Here is a 15,596-nt window from a genome sequence, read left to right on the forward strand (position 1 = left end):
AAGGAGAAGGTGACCCTTGGTCAGTAAATACTAACAGTAAAACCACAACGCCAATCAGTTTAGTCAGCCTCCCTGCTCACGCCATCCACCCCACCTTCCGCAATAAACCTTCAGCAAAGCACCCCAAAATGCACACCTCCGATGTTTCTCCCACGCGATTAGTGAAGCTAGGGCTCGCCAGCAGTTAACCAAGCACCTGAACCAGCTGCCCAGCACTCGACCATGCTGCTCTTGCCCCAGTAAGAGGAAAATAGAGGAGCACAGCGAGCTAGGCACCGGAGACTATCGGTAAGCACTCCGCTCATTAAGCGGGCTGAGGACGAGAAACCCCAACGAGCCAGGGACATATTTAGGGAAGCAATCACAACAACCTGACCAAGATGCCGCAGCCTGCGTCTATATATAACCCGCAGTTTTACTTTTAGCTATGTGCTTCCTCTCTCCCCTCCATTTCCTCAGCTGCCGCCCGTCCCCATCGCCGCACCCGCAGACGAGCAGTAAAGCCAGCCCTATGTATTTCATCATTCCTACACTTAACCATATACAGGGATAAACGGCCAAGAGGATTTCTGGGCCTAAGTTCAGGCAGAGGGAGAAAACAGCATATCCAAAAACAGAGAGTCACCCTGGAAAAAGGTGAGCCAGCACTTGCAGCGAGGATGAAAAATAGGAAAACTATGCTGCGAGTCCTAGGCAAAGGAAAATTTTCACTTGTTGACGGCTCCTGCTAGAGTGTGGTCAGTGACAGGTTCTCCTCGCCCGACGTGCGTCACATCCCCAGCACCACGTCCAAAGTGCCTCTGCTGCTTCAGCCAGCGCACAGCCTCAGTCAGCCCCGGCCAAACCCCTGCCGCTGGTCGAATTCCTTCCCTCGGTTAGGTCCTGCTCACTTCACAGCCATTTCACTCCCAAACATCGGTTTCTCCCATTAAAATAAGTAAGTGAAGTGGCACGGAGAGATTTAACCAAATAACTAGCACATTCACACGACAACTCAGGAGAGCGCCTCATCAGCCCACCTCACGCCCCACAGACAAGAAGCTGCTGCTCTGGCTGCAGCATCACAGACAGGAGTCCTAGCAGGAGTCAGAAACGAAAAAAGGCGAAGAAATTGGGCAAGTGCTGAAGGATGGACTCATGAGCTCTCGCTCACCGGGCGCTCCGGTGTTCAGACACACAGGTCTTGGTCCTTGCTGCAAAGCTGTGCTTGTACAAAGCTTCCCCGCGCGCTCACGCTGCTGCTTGCTGTGCATTATTTTCATGATCTAATGAAATGCAAAATGAGCACAAAACTGGGGGAAAATTGCAGCCCTAAGTCGGGCACACCACCGGAGCCGAGAGAACAAGAAAAAACACTTTAAATGCCTGCTAGATGCCACAGCTGTTCCTTTTCCTCCCCTAAAACGAAGGGAAGGTTTATTCTTAACCAGTTAGGTTTCAACACGCTTGGAAAGATCCCACTGTTGAATGCCGGGACCTTGACATAACAGGTGACAACCTCTTACACGCCAGAAAAGGTTTAACGTATAATAAGAAACAAATATTAGACTGCTGATCAAGTGGTTTTTATTCCAGCAATTTGTGTAATTGTCCTGCAACAACTTGCACAACAACATAGTCTCCAAAACTACGCGATAACAAAACAGCCCCGGCTGCTTATCTGCCATTCCTTCTTTGATAGCAGCAGCTAGAGAGCCCCAACCACAGAGCTGGTGGCTGTTACACCAGCTCTCTTGGCTATGGTAGGTTTAATATCATCTGCATGCTCATTTAGGGATGAAACATATGTCTAAGATTTTAACAAACAAGATTTCTTGATCCTCGGAGTACCTAAATTAAGAAGAGTGACCTCGATCATAACAGTTTGATCATAACACTTTGCGTTTCCTGCAATTAAAGGTGTTTTAAATAGAAACTCCGGCTTGGAGGCACAGAAAATCTCAGTTTCCCAAAATCTAGCGCTGAAAACATGGAGCAAAAAGCTTGCAGATTTGGCAACGCGAGCCACTATTGCCCTTTGCAGCTCTTTCTTGAATTGCCTGAGGCTTAAACTTCACGTAAAATAACGCATGGGAGAGGTGGGGGTACGGGAGCACGGGCTGGGGTTTCCTTGGAGCAGTACATGCCTACAGCTCAGCTGCCTATCACAGGAACTAGAAGAGCAGACAAGGACTACCAAGGAATGTTTTTTTTTTCCTAATTTCTTGCAGATATAAAAATCCCAGGCACATCTGATACCAATGACACACTCAGACTTGTTCAGGTCCTTCCACGTCAGGGATTTCCGCTGTATGCCAGAGCTATTAATCATAAAACTTTGCATCCCTTCTGCCCTTCCTTTCAAGTACTTCAGTTTCCTCAGGATTGAGTAAGTGCCTCAAAACCTGCAGTGACTGCTCGAGAACGAAGACAAACATATTCCCAAAACATTAGGCTTGATGCAGAGGATAAATCATCCTAATGTACCTGTGGTTTTACAGTCTGTAATGCCTGAACCATCTGGGATGGGAGGCTTGTAAAAATAAGGAAGGAAGGAATTCCCAAATTCCTGTGCAGGATCCACTGCTGCGTTTGAGCATACACCGGGTCTGATGTTTAAAACTCAAAACCACTGTAAAGCTCCAAGAACAGATTTCTGGGTTTTCCTTTCACCGGGCAACCTCACCTCAGATTTTTCTAAATGGCTGTTGGCCCTCTTCCTGCTCCGTTTTGGGTCCTTTTTGGCATTAGTGGAAGCTGAACAACGCTGTCCCTGATCAAAGCTTCCTTACAGAAGCAATGCACAGGCCAGCCTGATATCTGCAAACAGCAGAGAAGGTACAACAGGCTCTCACCAACCCGCCCTGCAGGAGGTCAAGCCACAAAAGAGCAAAATGATCCTTAAAAAGATGGAAACATCCACTCTGGTCCCCAGCGGAGTGCCAGGATGCTTCACCTTTTTCTTGCTGACTTTCTTTTCTTGTGTTTCTGGGACAGGGAAGCAGTTCAGACGTGCGCGCGCTTTGCACGACTCCTGCTCCAGCAGAGCCCAGCAGGTCCCTGCAGGAGCGTGGCACTTCGTCCCCGAAGCAGACCGCGAGGTTTCCGCGCTGTGCTGCTGCGCGTCCCGGCACCCGCATCGGAGCAGGCCTGCTTCAAAACACCCTTCTGTTCCCTCCAGCTGCTGTGCCAGCCCAGTTTGTGATGGTCACCAGTGAGCAGCTTTCACAGGTGATCCTGAACTTCCCTTTGCTGCTTAGCACGTCCTGAGCTGACCCTCGAGCGTGCTGCTCCTTCCTGGGACACGACCTCTGCAAGGCAGCAGGAGACATGGTTTGCTCGCACGCCTAGCACAAGCAGTATGCTGGTGCGAGCACAAACCTCAAAGCAGCTTCTCTCTGTGCTCCATTTCAGTAACTCACGGGCTGCCTGAGCCCCGTGAGAGCCGGCAAGCCCTGAGCCAGGCTCCTGCCTGCAGGGCTGGCTCCCTGGCTGTGCCACGCACACCTGGGGGACACCACGAACACAGAGCTACGTGACCCCGGGCTCTTCTTAGAGCAGATTAAAGGTGGTTGTCACACCTAGCAGGGAGTGAAGAGCTCATCTATACCCTGAGACCTAGGATGACTGTGCTGCGATGCCGGTTTGCAGCCAAGAAAAGCTCCTTCCTGGCCTGGGATTGTGCACCTCACTTGTGAACCCATAGCACTCAACAGCACTCGCCCAAAAAGGCTTCCAGCTCCCAAGGTACAATTACGGGACCGAAGAGCTACCATTTAGGATCTCCAAAGTGGCTGTTTCTATTTCTCCAACACTTGCACTGAGCTGGGAACTTGTCTGTACTGATACTTCTTTGAAGAGAAGTAGCTACCCCACAGACAACACCACTCGCGCCCCCTCTCCTCCTCTTCCAGCCCAAGCGGACCCGTGTCCTGGAAAGGCTGTATCAACCAGAAAGGCAAGTCATACAATTCAGCATCCATAAAACTTAATTTTAGAAGCAAAGAGCATAAAATATTTCTAGCTTTTGTAGGGAGACATGCAAACTTATAGTATCTTTATTCACTTCGATCATTTTAAGTGCCAGAAAATTTAAGCCACAGAATGTAATTTGCCATCTCTTGCTTATTTTAGACTGAAAACAACCCTTCCTAACCTTACCACAGCAGGCCAGTGCTCTGCAGAGGGACCACAGGAAAGCATCTGGACAACTCCCACTCGTGGGAGAACAAACTGCACCTGCACCACGGGTGCGTTCCCATCACTCGGTATTAGAGACGGATTTCTAATGCATTTCCATCTTCCAGCAACTGGCGCGCCACAAGCCCTCTAGACCATCAAACCCAGTGTTTAACGGTTGTCACTTTTAGGAAAAGTATTTCTCAATCTGAACTTTTTTCTCTGCAATTTAAGACCATGACCTCTTGTCCCGCTCCCTGTAAACATGGAAAGCCAACGCCACCTTCCCTTTCACGCACTTTTAGGTACCTGTAGATTTACTTCCTCCCTCCCTCTTCTCTTATCTGGAGCCAAACAAGCCAGGTTTGTTCAAATGAGCATTTTCCAGACCTCCAGCCCATCTCATTACTATCTTTTAGACTTCCTCCAGCTGACCTCTTCCCCTGGGCTAAAAACCGAAGAGGACACCTTCCCTCGGTGCTCTGCCACCATGCAGCCACCTGCTCCAGGATGTTCACTTTCAGCTAAAGAGAGCCTAGTTTATGCCCAAGCAGACACAAGCATGGCCCAACTCACAGCTGCCTTAGTCATTTTTTCCGTCACAAAAGGAAGGAATTAGGGAATTATTCTCATTAAGCTAAAAATGCCTATTGCAGCATTTTAAAACTTTTAAATCCTATTCAGGTCAGATTTAAAAAAAAAAAGGGTATACTTGTGGTATGCACTAAAGCTCAGCAAACTGCAGTCAGCTTCTCCCTCCAAGAGAAAAAAAAACAACAGAGCAGACTCTCACTCCTCTTGTTTTCTTTTCATGGCCCATAAAGATGCTCTTAGGACCACAAGCAAGAGCCAGGCAACCAAACTCCTAAAGATATAAAGAGATAAAATAGGAAATTCTCAAATGTCAAAAAACGCTTGTACTCCATAGTCAAGAGTGTCTAAGCTTTCCTTATAGCCGTCAGTTACCTGAGAGCAGAAATCACGGCTTTTGTTACAAGTTTTACATAAGGCATAACGGTGCTCTGATCGGCTGCGCCGTTATTCGGTTGAGCTGACCCAGCAGAGCACCGGCTTCCCTTTTGTCCAAAACCCTCAGGTCTGCAGCATTCCCCTGGGATGCGGGAAACAAACCCCACTCCTGCAGTGCCCGAAGGGTTTTGCATCGTTGGCTTCAGCTCCCAGCGTGAGCTGGGATATTCAGGGATGGGGAACGCTGTCGGTGTCTCCTGGGATCTGCTTCCCGCTGTGAGTAAAGTACCTAAACGGCCGGGAACCAGGGGACAGAGCGGGTTCCTTATCTCGTGACTACAGCGGTTACCTGATGGGCAGGACATGCTCCTTCCCTGCCCCGTGAGGGTTTATGCTTGCGTCCAGCGTCAGGACCAGGACTTCCTGCACCACCTGCCTGTTTCCTAGGGGCCGAGGCACTGCTAGGAGGGAGCAGACGTGGATGGAGATCCCCCCGGCACAGAGGAACAACCGCTGATGCTTTATTCTGCTCCTTTTCTGAATCCAACCATCTTCTTCTTCCCTTACCTCCAGGTTTACCCGCCGCATTTACTGGTCTCATTCCCAAGCAGTTTATGGGAGCAAGAGGACAACAAAAGCAGCACTTGGGATCACGGACTTTCCCCGCAAAATATTTCCCATCAGCCAAGAAGCTGAAGCACACTAGGACACAAATTAGTAACGCTGCAGACCTCAGCGCTCTCCTCTCCCGCACGCAGCATGGCTAAAGCCAAAGGGTCCCATTATTCATGCAGGGACCTTGCTAGCTCCGCAGTTAGCAGAGAAAAACCACACTGACAGTCCTTGTGCTGTGCACAAAAGTCTTTTTAAGGTGATTTGTCATTTAAGCTGTCAGCTTGAAATCTAATTGTTATAAAAAAATGAATAAAATATTATATATTACATTCGCAGGCTGCAACCGCTGCCAAATTCCTCTGTCAATTTTTACGGGATTATAATCACATTCCTCTTTTAATGTTTTACTCTCTTGCTTCGGTGCCAAAGAGCCAGTTAAGCTACACAGTAAACTGGGTACTTAAGAAGAGAACATAACTATGACTCTATAACAATCCAAACCAAAACTGAAAGCAGAGCAAAACGCCACTCTCCCCTGCTCCAGGGAAGGCTCTAAGGAAAATCAGTGTCAGGTGCTGGCTGTAAAGCAGCAGCCAAACCACTTTCAGACAATATTAAAGCAGGTTTTACCATTAAAAATGTTTTTCTTTTAAAGAAAAAGAATTTTTAATTGCGGGGGGGAGACAAGCTCGAAGCTCCTGCCATCCAGAAGCACGCAGGCCTCGCACGGATCGCAAACAGCTCAGCACCTAACGCGACGGAGCGGGCACCTGGCAGCAGAGCACATGGAAGAGCTGAACGCTCTAGGTTTTAACAGCCCTTTGCTGTTACATTTGCTACTCACAAACCCCATCACCTCGTCTTCTCCTTACACTCTCCTGCTCGAAGCACCGAAAGCTCCCTGTGCTGCAAACAAGCGCTCGCTGCCTCGGCGGCTCCAGCACCAGCCCGGCAAGTGACAGTCGTGTCCCCGTCCCGTCTCCTGCAGGGACGTGGCTGGCTGGCTCCTGCCTAGGGACATTAGGGAGAGTTACACAAAACGAGGATTTCGGCATTTGTTAGTCAGCATCTAAATGTCTTCTTCCCCTAAACGCCTGGAGCTCAACTAGGGCTCGCTAGCACAAAGAGGACAAACAAAATTGTCTAGAAATGGAAGCAAAATTGTGTTTGCTCAAATTAATGGGCAACTTTTACACCAGTAACACAAGAAAAATGTCGGGCTTGGTTTTCTTCCCCCTGCGAGGCACTTTGCTGCAGGACAGCGTTCCTTTATAAAAGCATTCCTCTGGAAGCACTTCTCCTGTGAATCTCCCCCTCCGACAGCTCCTGTTACAAATCCACGATAAAAGACTTATTCAGCGAGCTTTGGCACATGAACAGCACCCAAACTGTCACTGCCAAGCCATGCAACTTTATCACAGGCTTCATAATATTAGGAGAAAAGAAAAGATGCGCGAGCTGGGAGCACCAGCTAGGAAAAGCCTCGGCTCCCAGGGTCATGAGAAAGTCAGATTTCATCGGCAGGGGGAAGGACACCAACAGAGATAAGCGTCTAGACATCACGATTCTGGAGAAAAACTCCCAAGCAGGAGTGCAACGTGATCCAGACTTCCAAGGACTGACGGATGAGCACCTTTGGTGTATTATCAGTGCATTTTGCGCCGGTGACTTTTGAATTTTTGTGGGTTTTTTTTTGGTGGTTGGGAGCCACGCTGGCAATTTCAGCTCTAGAGGCACCACCTGGACGTTTTCATCCCGAACTCCTCGCAGGCTCAGTGCCGCAGCACTTAACTGCAGGCACAGGGGCAGTGGTGGAGGGGATCTGCTGGAAGCAAGGACGGAGACGTTTTGCTTGCCTTTGCTATTGAGCTGATCTAACCCGTTAACCCGCTGTAAAACCCGAGGTCTTGCTCTCCTCGCCACCCTCCCTGCCCTTGCCTGCAGCCTCCCCCTGCCCCTCGGCCCGTGCCAGACCCTTCCCAGAGCCAACCCGGCCAGCAGCAAGCTGTCTGCTACCGCTCCCACACGCCAGATCGGCTGCCTCCAGAGCTCAGACTTCAGTTTGAAGCAGAGCAAGGGAAACACAAACGGAGACCGACCCCACGCCGGTGCTCAGCAGGTCAGCACAAACCAGGCAAGCACCAGGAGCTCTGGGGAAAAGCTTCCTGCTGCAGAACCAGGGCACGGAGCTCCCGGCACGGAGCTCTAGAAGCTGCTGGTGAGACCTTCCAGCAGCACCAGGGCCATGATATCCATCGTCTCCAAGGATTTGGTTAAGCTAGAGGCACGTTGTGTGCTTTGTCCACCCTACACATACGTGCACGACACCTACGGTGCATCTTTGCTCGCACGTACATGCGGCTTTGCACGGCCCCAAGTGCAGCTCTCCTCCCATTCTCCTGTTCTTTTCCTTCTGTGCCAGGAAGAAACCACACAATCGGACCAGACTGGGCATCCGCGGCACAAGGGAAAAGAAATATTTCAGCCATGAATAGATTTTCAACTGGAATCTCCCAGGAGACGATATTAAAACGAAGGAGGGAAGAAATAAATAAACAGAGGAGAAAAAGAATCAACTTGTCAGGATTGGCTCTGCCAGCTCCTAAAGCCGTAATTCAAGCCCCAAACACTGTGGGAACGGCTCCAGGTCAGGAGATCCTGGACAACAACCAGGATAATGCGAGGTGCTGAGGGGAGGGCACCTCTGGACCCTTCTCTGCCTGAGGATGCCTATTTTGCGGCTTTTTTTCAATTTTTTCTTAAAAAATAAAAGGAAAAGATTTTAGCTGGCCCAACTGGTGGGTTCCGCAGATGTGGAGTTTAACCCCAGAACTGTAATGTACAGCAAGAGGAACAATGCCATAAACGCGTGGCTACGTGCCACGCTGATCGGGTCTAGTTCTAAAACTGGCTCACCCACCGGTCCAAAAAAATATAAATATCCCCTCTGTTTTTCAGTGCAATATTCCCAAGCTGATCTGCAGAACCCAAGGAGTCACCAGGCTGTAATGAGAGGTTTGTTGCAAAAGGTGTTCGGGACGCCTGTCAGTGCGGCCCCAGAGCTGAAGGCGGCTCTGTATTTAAGGTACCCGGAGCACACGCAGCGACAGCAGGCTGGTTTGGGGCTTTTATTTTAAAAAGTCAGCTTGTTTATTCACCTCAACTGACCTTCCCTGGCCTCTGTTTCGTGAGAGTATTTTCAGCCTCTAACTTGATTAATGGTGTTTCAAAAAGGAAAAAAGAAAAAAGCCATCAGCGAGCTGATTTAAAAGATACATTTTTATCCATAGCTTATAATGTGATTACCAGCTAAATCTTGCCTTTTTTTTTATTACAAAAAAATAATCGGGTGCAGGACGTGCATATTCACCCATTCGTTATTGCAGGACTGTTGACATTAGCTTTTATTTTTAGAAAAACACGAAGTGTTGAGGGGAAGTGAAACAATGCAACACTTCTTTGAGACCGTCCCTAACATTAGGAAAACATACAAGGAAAATACCGCGGCGATCCGCTCGCATACCTTCCCACAGGCTTCAGTTTATGAAATAATAAATCCCGTTTCAAAGCACTTGGACAGGCCGGACTGTTTAAAATTAAAAAACCTGACGGCTGTACGTCACCGTATCCCGAGCCTTTGGGATGGAGGGAGGTGCGGGCAGTGCAGCACAGGGATCCTGGGGACCTGCTCCCTGCAGCACAGGGATCCTGGGGACCTGCTCCCTGCGCCGGCATTAAAACCCCGGCAGCAGCCACATCGCCCTGCAGAAAGCCCCGGTGGGGTGACAGGGCAACACACGCCTCCAGATCTAAGTGCTTGCACGGGTGGCTCCATTCAGTTCATCGCATTTCTTGCCTTTCCGCTGTAGTGCACTACACTCGTATTTAATACCTGTAGGGCCAGGGTTTAACAGGCTATCCACTGCCTTCCTAAATGACATATTTTTAGGTCTTCGAGCACCGAGATGCATCAAAACTTTGCAAGCATCGCTAAAATTAAGTTTAAAGTGGAACAAAACCACCTCCAGGCAGGCGCTCTCGTTCAGCAGCTGGCAGCAGCGGCGCTGCTTCGCTGATCTCTTCTGCGCTCGGAGGGTGAGGGTCGGGGTGCTACAGCCGGAGGATGGCCAGGGCTGTTCGAGGAGGGGAAAACCAGTGATCAGCAGGTCAGGCAACCTCTGCTAACGCAAAACATGAGCTCGGGTACCTGCCTGCTCCTGGGGCACCACGCACGGCCACAATTCAGTTTCCAGAACCCCATTTCTTTTTTTTTTTGGTAATTGCATGGAAAACTGCTGCGCCGCACCTACCACTTCTCACCATGAAGATCACTGCACTCAGCTTCGGGAGAAGTTAATACTTCCTCCCCACCTCATCTCCTTATGAAGGTAAGATGTGATTTTTGAAATTAATTCGGAAAACAGCACGCGCTCACTGATCAGTCGGGGCTTTCTTCACGCGACGGTTACACGCTAGTTATTGTAGCAGGGGGATTATTTCCCATTCACATTTGGAATTTACGGCGCTGCAGGGGATTAAATTATTAGAAAAATGCAAAAGAAAAAAAAAGAAATAACACGTTTTAAACTCAACGTAATTTTCTTTGAGTTTTGAGTCTTGTGCCTACGAGGAACTGAGCCGGCCCAGCTCAAGGCAGCGCTGCCGAGCACTAAGGGGCAGAACAAGAAGCCTGTCCCCAGCACGGATGGTGTCCATAACGCCATCCTCTCCTGCCTCACACTAATCATGCCCTTTTCCACACGGCCAAAACCTGTAATTAAAAGGCAAAGCCTCCTGGCGCCTGGGACATAAGCCTGCATTTCCAAACCCAGGACCTGCGTCTCACTGCGAGGAGGAGCGCCAGGGCTGAAGGCAGGCTCCACCAGCAGCCCAGCTCCTGGCGGCTCCAGCCCCTACCATGGGGAGGGCAGGCAGGTGGGAGAGGGCAGAGCCCCCGACAGCCACCACCACGGGCTCATTTCTCAAGCTTTCGTGTCTGTCTGCAGTATGTCGGTCACCGATGGGGACCCTCTTCTGAGAGCCCTGCCAGAGATGCCCGGTTTTGCAACGTTAAAAGCTCAAATCCTTTCACTCCCTCGCATCACCTCGCCAAGCACAACAGGGCGCTGGGGACGCGAGGGACGTCGTGTTTGCTTGGTGGCTGTCCCTGGAAGCAGCAGCTCCTCCTCGTACTCAGCTCAGCTCCAAGCGCTCTGCCAGCATGTTGGGAACTACAACGGGGGGTGGTGGAATTAAAAGAGAAAGAAGAAAGAAACCTATCCCAGATGCCGGAGAAGATCAAAGTGGGAACATGAAAACTTTGAAGTTCTTTAAACAATCGAGTCTCTCCTCCTTCCCGAGCAGTGGCTTTCCTCCTGCTCCCCACAAGCCGCTGGGGATCCACAGGCCGTGACTAAGAAAAGCAAATTTACTGCAAATTACTGCAACCTACAGCTGTGACGTTCCTAAGGGAATCAATGCCGCCCCGGAAAACACGTAGGTGTCCCCAGCTCGGAAAATAAGGCTGAAAACTACACCTGAAGAGCAGGCATGACGAAGCAGCAGCATGGACGTGCAGCAAGGCCAGGTACTGGGCTACCACAGGGAAACTTATTTTGCCACCATCGTCTACGGTCACAGGCATCTCCCTCGTGCTGAAGGCACCTTCAGGCACCCCGGCCAAGCTCAGCCCCCCCAGGGAGGCAGAAATGCTCCAACAAACAGGCTCCAGACCAACCGCCAGCCTTCCTTCTGGGAGCGAACAAGCCCTACCTGATATCCCACCCGTAACAGCCAGGCTCCTTCAGCTCCCCTGGGGCCAGCAGGGGGTTCAGACATGGGCTGTAGGGCAGCAGAGGTGGCACGCACACGGGGACGTGGGCTGGGAGGGCGGCAGGAGGAGGATCCTCAGTGCGGAGTGGGAACGGCGCGCCACCTGGGGCAGGGCAGTGAGCAGGACCGGGGGCCTGCCGCCTCTCCAGACACACAGACCAGCACGAAGACGATGCTGGCAAAATTAGGAGAGCAAACGGAGCTCAGGGAAAGCTCGGGAAGGGTACAGGTCCAGGGGGATGGAGGCAAAAACTACCCATGAGAGACCTTTGCACAGCTCCTGCCCCCCGTGCGCTGGTCCAAAGTTGCCTCTGCCAGATCACCGTCATTTCTAAGTGTGTGATAAAAATCCCTGAAAATAATAAAGAGAACAGCTCAGCTGCACTACCAGCACTGAGAAGCTGCCGTGTGCACAGGATCAGGCCCACCATTCTCCGTCATGCACACAACCAACGCGCACCATCCAGCAGCTCGCCGCCAGCGTGGTGCGACGGCGTAGGCACGGCGGTGAAACAAAACCCTCAGCCAACCTGAACAGGGGAAGCACCAGCACCCGACACAGACCTGCAGAGAGCATCCAGCCCTGCCTGTAAAACAGCTGCGGGTTCATCCGGGTACAGGGGAACACGGCCTCTGTGCTCACCCCCTCCAGAAGCAGCGCTTTCACGAGCACTGCAGCCGTTCGCAGGGCCAGAAGGAAACGCAGCCGGCCACGTACTGGTCCTCACGGGCAGGTCAGAGGGACAGGAAAGGCAGTGAGACGATTCCTTCTTCTGGAAGCTCAAAGCCTGAGAACACAGGAGAGGCCAGGACCTCTGGAGCAGCACCACACATGTGGCTGAGCACCACGAACCTCATCACCCACAGCCCCCATCCTCCCCAGCTGTGAAGCAGCATTAAAACACCGCACACCCGGTATTTATTTAAAACACCTGGCTGTTATTTAAAACATCCGCTGCACGTCAGGGTGCACAAACGGCCGGAGGAGCAGAGCGCGAGGCAACAGGTGGGCTTTGGCCTTCACGAAACATTCACATCCATCTGCTGGCTCCGGGTCCAGCCCACGAGCCTGCTTCTCCTCTGCTAGTGCAGCTGAGGCTTCTTCCCAGAATTTTGTCTCTAAATCAGCTCTGCCTCTGATAGAGACACTCCCCTTTTCTTAAATATTTCCCAACACGGAAACGACTCTTAACAAAGCAAGGAAGGACGAGGCACGTTGCAGAAGAGGAGCCCGCGTTTACACCCTGCTTACCAAGCGCGGCACGCTGGCCCCGCGTAACGCCCTGCACGTGTTAGAAGATGACACGCTTCCAGCGCTCACACCCGCATGACTACCCACAGCCACAACCGCCCCGAGAGCCAATTAACCTCGATGCACGGGGTAAACACGCTCCTCTTGCCAGGAGTGGGAATACCACGCTTCAAGAAGCCCCGCTCGTGCCACATCCGACCTGTCAAGGTCTCCGAAGCTGCTGAAAGAGCGGTGTGCTGGAGGCGCCGGGTGAGCTGACAGCCTCCAAGGTTTAGGGATGAGCAGGACCTGGAGCCACCTGGGAAGGTCTTCAGGTATCGAGGTTTGTCCTGGAGTAGCAAAAGACCTTTGCTACTTCTACGCTGAGCACATTTGGAGATGAAGAGCTCTCGGATCTAGTATTGAAGGCTTTGAGCCTAATTCCGGTCCTCTGAAACAAACCTCTTTATTTTTACCCCTTTAAGAGCAGGCAGGAAGGTTAAATCCCTCTTCGAGTACGCACAGATACCGACGGGTTCCCGGGGATCTGGGACAGACGGCAGGACGAGCTCCGTGGGACGGCCGGGCACGCGCTGCCAGCAGTAACCGTGCTGTCCGTCGGCAAGGTCCCAGCGGGGCAGCGAGCCCCGAGGTACACGGGAACAGCACTGCTGGGGCTGCACTGCGGGAAGATGAACCACCAGCGGACCAAAGCAAGGTTTTTTTTGTTGTTTTTTTTTTGGTTAAGATTTGCTGAGTTCTGGGAGCTTTGTTTTTAAGCTGGCTGAAGCAGTCCCCCAACACAGAGGAATAAAAGCAGTTCACTCTCGGGAACCAGCGCTGGTGCTGAGTGCATTGCCTCCTCCCCTATACAGTCTTGGACCCCCGGAGAGTTTTATGCCCTTCGGAGAGCCCAGCTGGCAAAGGATGCCTTCAGTTCACACACAGACAGCGCAGAGCCTGGCTGCTAACCCAGAAGACAAACCCTGGCCCTTGCTGAAGTCCTGGCACGTCATCACTCCGTGCCTGAGGAGAGCTTCTTCCAGCCTTGCTGATCCTGCCCCTCACCTGCCTGACACGCCACGGAAAATTCGGTGTCCCACAGCTGGCTTGAGAGGGAGGAAAGCTCCCCGGAGAACAACCATTATCCCCAGCGCTTTCTGATTAGAGCCTGGACACAAAGAGGTGCCACAGCTTCTGATTTACAACGCCACGGGGGTAAGGTCATAGGAGATGCCCAGGCTCCAGATGAGAAGAGACCACCGGCTTGACTCTGGTTACACGCAGTCATTAACCTGCATTTATGCACTACACCAGAGAGCACTGGTTATGCACGAAAAGAAACAACAGGAACAAACAGAATGACTACCCATTTGAGTGTCCGTGCACTACTGGCATGACACCTCAGGCAAACAAATACTTGCTTGACCTGTCTCAAAGAGATGTTCCTCTAAGTTTCACGAAAACCTCTCTCTTTATCAAAGCGTCGGAGCAGAGCACGCACCTGGCTGAAGGCAGCCCACAAGCCGAGCCACAGGTCCACGCAGCCTCCTCATCTTCCTCACGGGAGCAAACTAATGCTTTTTGTACCTGTAGCACAAAAAAGCCAGTCTGGAAACAGCCTCGAGACAGCTCCTAAGGAGAGGAAGAGTTAAAGACACTGACACGGGTAGCAGCGAGCCTCCTTACCTCCCCAAACAGGACACCCCTCTCAACCGCCTCTCGCCTCGGTGAGTTTTGAAGTGCTCGTTGCTCGAACCTGTCCCAGCCAGGCACTGCTCCTTGTGAAGGACACTCTGCAGGCCACATTCCAAGGCTCTCTCCCCACCCTGTTCCTGACATGGCCCTCTCAAGCATCCTTGTATTAAGAGGAGAAAAAAAAAAAAAAAAGCTACGAGGCTCTTCTCCTTCCTCTGGAACAGCCTCCCTCGAAGTCTCTCCCCCAGAAAGACCTGCTCAGAGGAAAGCAAGCGAAGCCCTATCACCCAGGCTGAGTTTCCAAGCGTTACTGGATGGGATCATTTGGGTGGAACCCAAATGGAAACTCTGCAACCCTAACAACAGGCTGTTTGCTTTTCCAAGCAAGTGCTAAAACACACGGGGGGCCTGGCTGGGGCAGCGAGGGTGGTGCTTGCCATCGGGAGTGATACAAGAGCCATCCCTGAAGCTGAACGCAGAGCTTATAAGGCTCGCTTCCCAATGTTTAAATGTAAAATAAATAATAATGTAGGAATAAGGAGTGAAGAGGACACAGATAAAGGGAGTTTGGTTAAATATCTCCCTATCAGCTCTGTGGGGAAAGGCGAGGGCACCGGTACACCACTCTGAAAGGAGAGAGGAAAGAATCACAGGATCCTTTAGGTTGGAGAGCTGATGGAGGAGGTTCTGAAACATATGGGAACATCCTCCTTGTGAAGATGAGCCGTGGCCGCAGTGACTGCGACTGCCTCTGGTGACAAACAAACCGCTTTGGCTCTCCTCTTGTGCCATATGTCATCACCAGCTCCTCCGCGTCCACCGCAGCCCTCAACCAACCAAGGCTTTCCCAGTGATTTCACTTCAAGCAAACTCGCTCCATCTGCATTTTAAGCTTTGTTATTTAGAACATTTGTCCAGAGAAAAAAAAAAACACACCAGAAAACAAACAAAGAATGGGAGAAGTACATGACTTTTTCTTCTTTTTAATTAGAAACATCACCCTTCTCCGACTCAACAAAGCAAGAAAGCCATCACAGCTGAAAGAGGGCAAGAGATGCTGCAGACCTTCCCCACCATCTTACTGCCAGTCCCG

General features: G+C 51.2%; 1 protein-coding gene across 5 annotated transcripts in view; it reads right to left on the reverse strand.

Annotated features, from left to right (window-relative positions):
* The window catches only part of ZHX3 (zinc fingers and homeoboxes 3), a 50,298-nt gene that overhangs the window by 32,112 nt on the left and 2,590 nt on the right, over nt 1-15,596 (reverse strand). Inside the window, exons 1-2 of one of the 5 annotated variants that reach the window (XM_080557636.1) lie at nt 14,495-14,636; nt 14,310-14,395 (exon numbers count right to left, since the gene is read on the reverse strand). The exons of 3 other annotated variants lie outside the window; for them this stretch is intronic. The gene's annotated coding sequence lies outside the window, so the exon portion shown is untranslated. Of the gene's footprint in view, nt 1-14,309; nt 14,443-14,494; nt 14,637-15,596 lie in introns of those variants that run through there. One more of the 5 variants, XM_080557633.1, reaches the window with a different exon arrangement.

Source organism: Anser brachyrhynchus (assembly GCF_964034855.1).
Source record: "Anser brachyrhynchus genome assembly, chromosome: 16".
Classification (NCBI taxonomy): Eukaryota; Metazoa; Chordata; class Aves; order Anseriformes; family Anatidae; genus Anser; species Anser brachyrhynchus.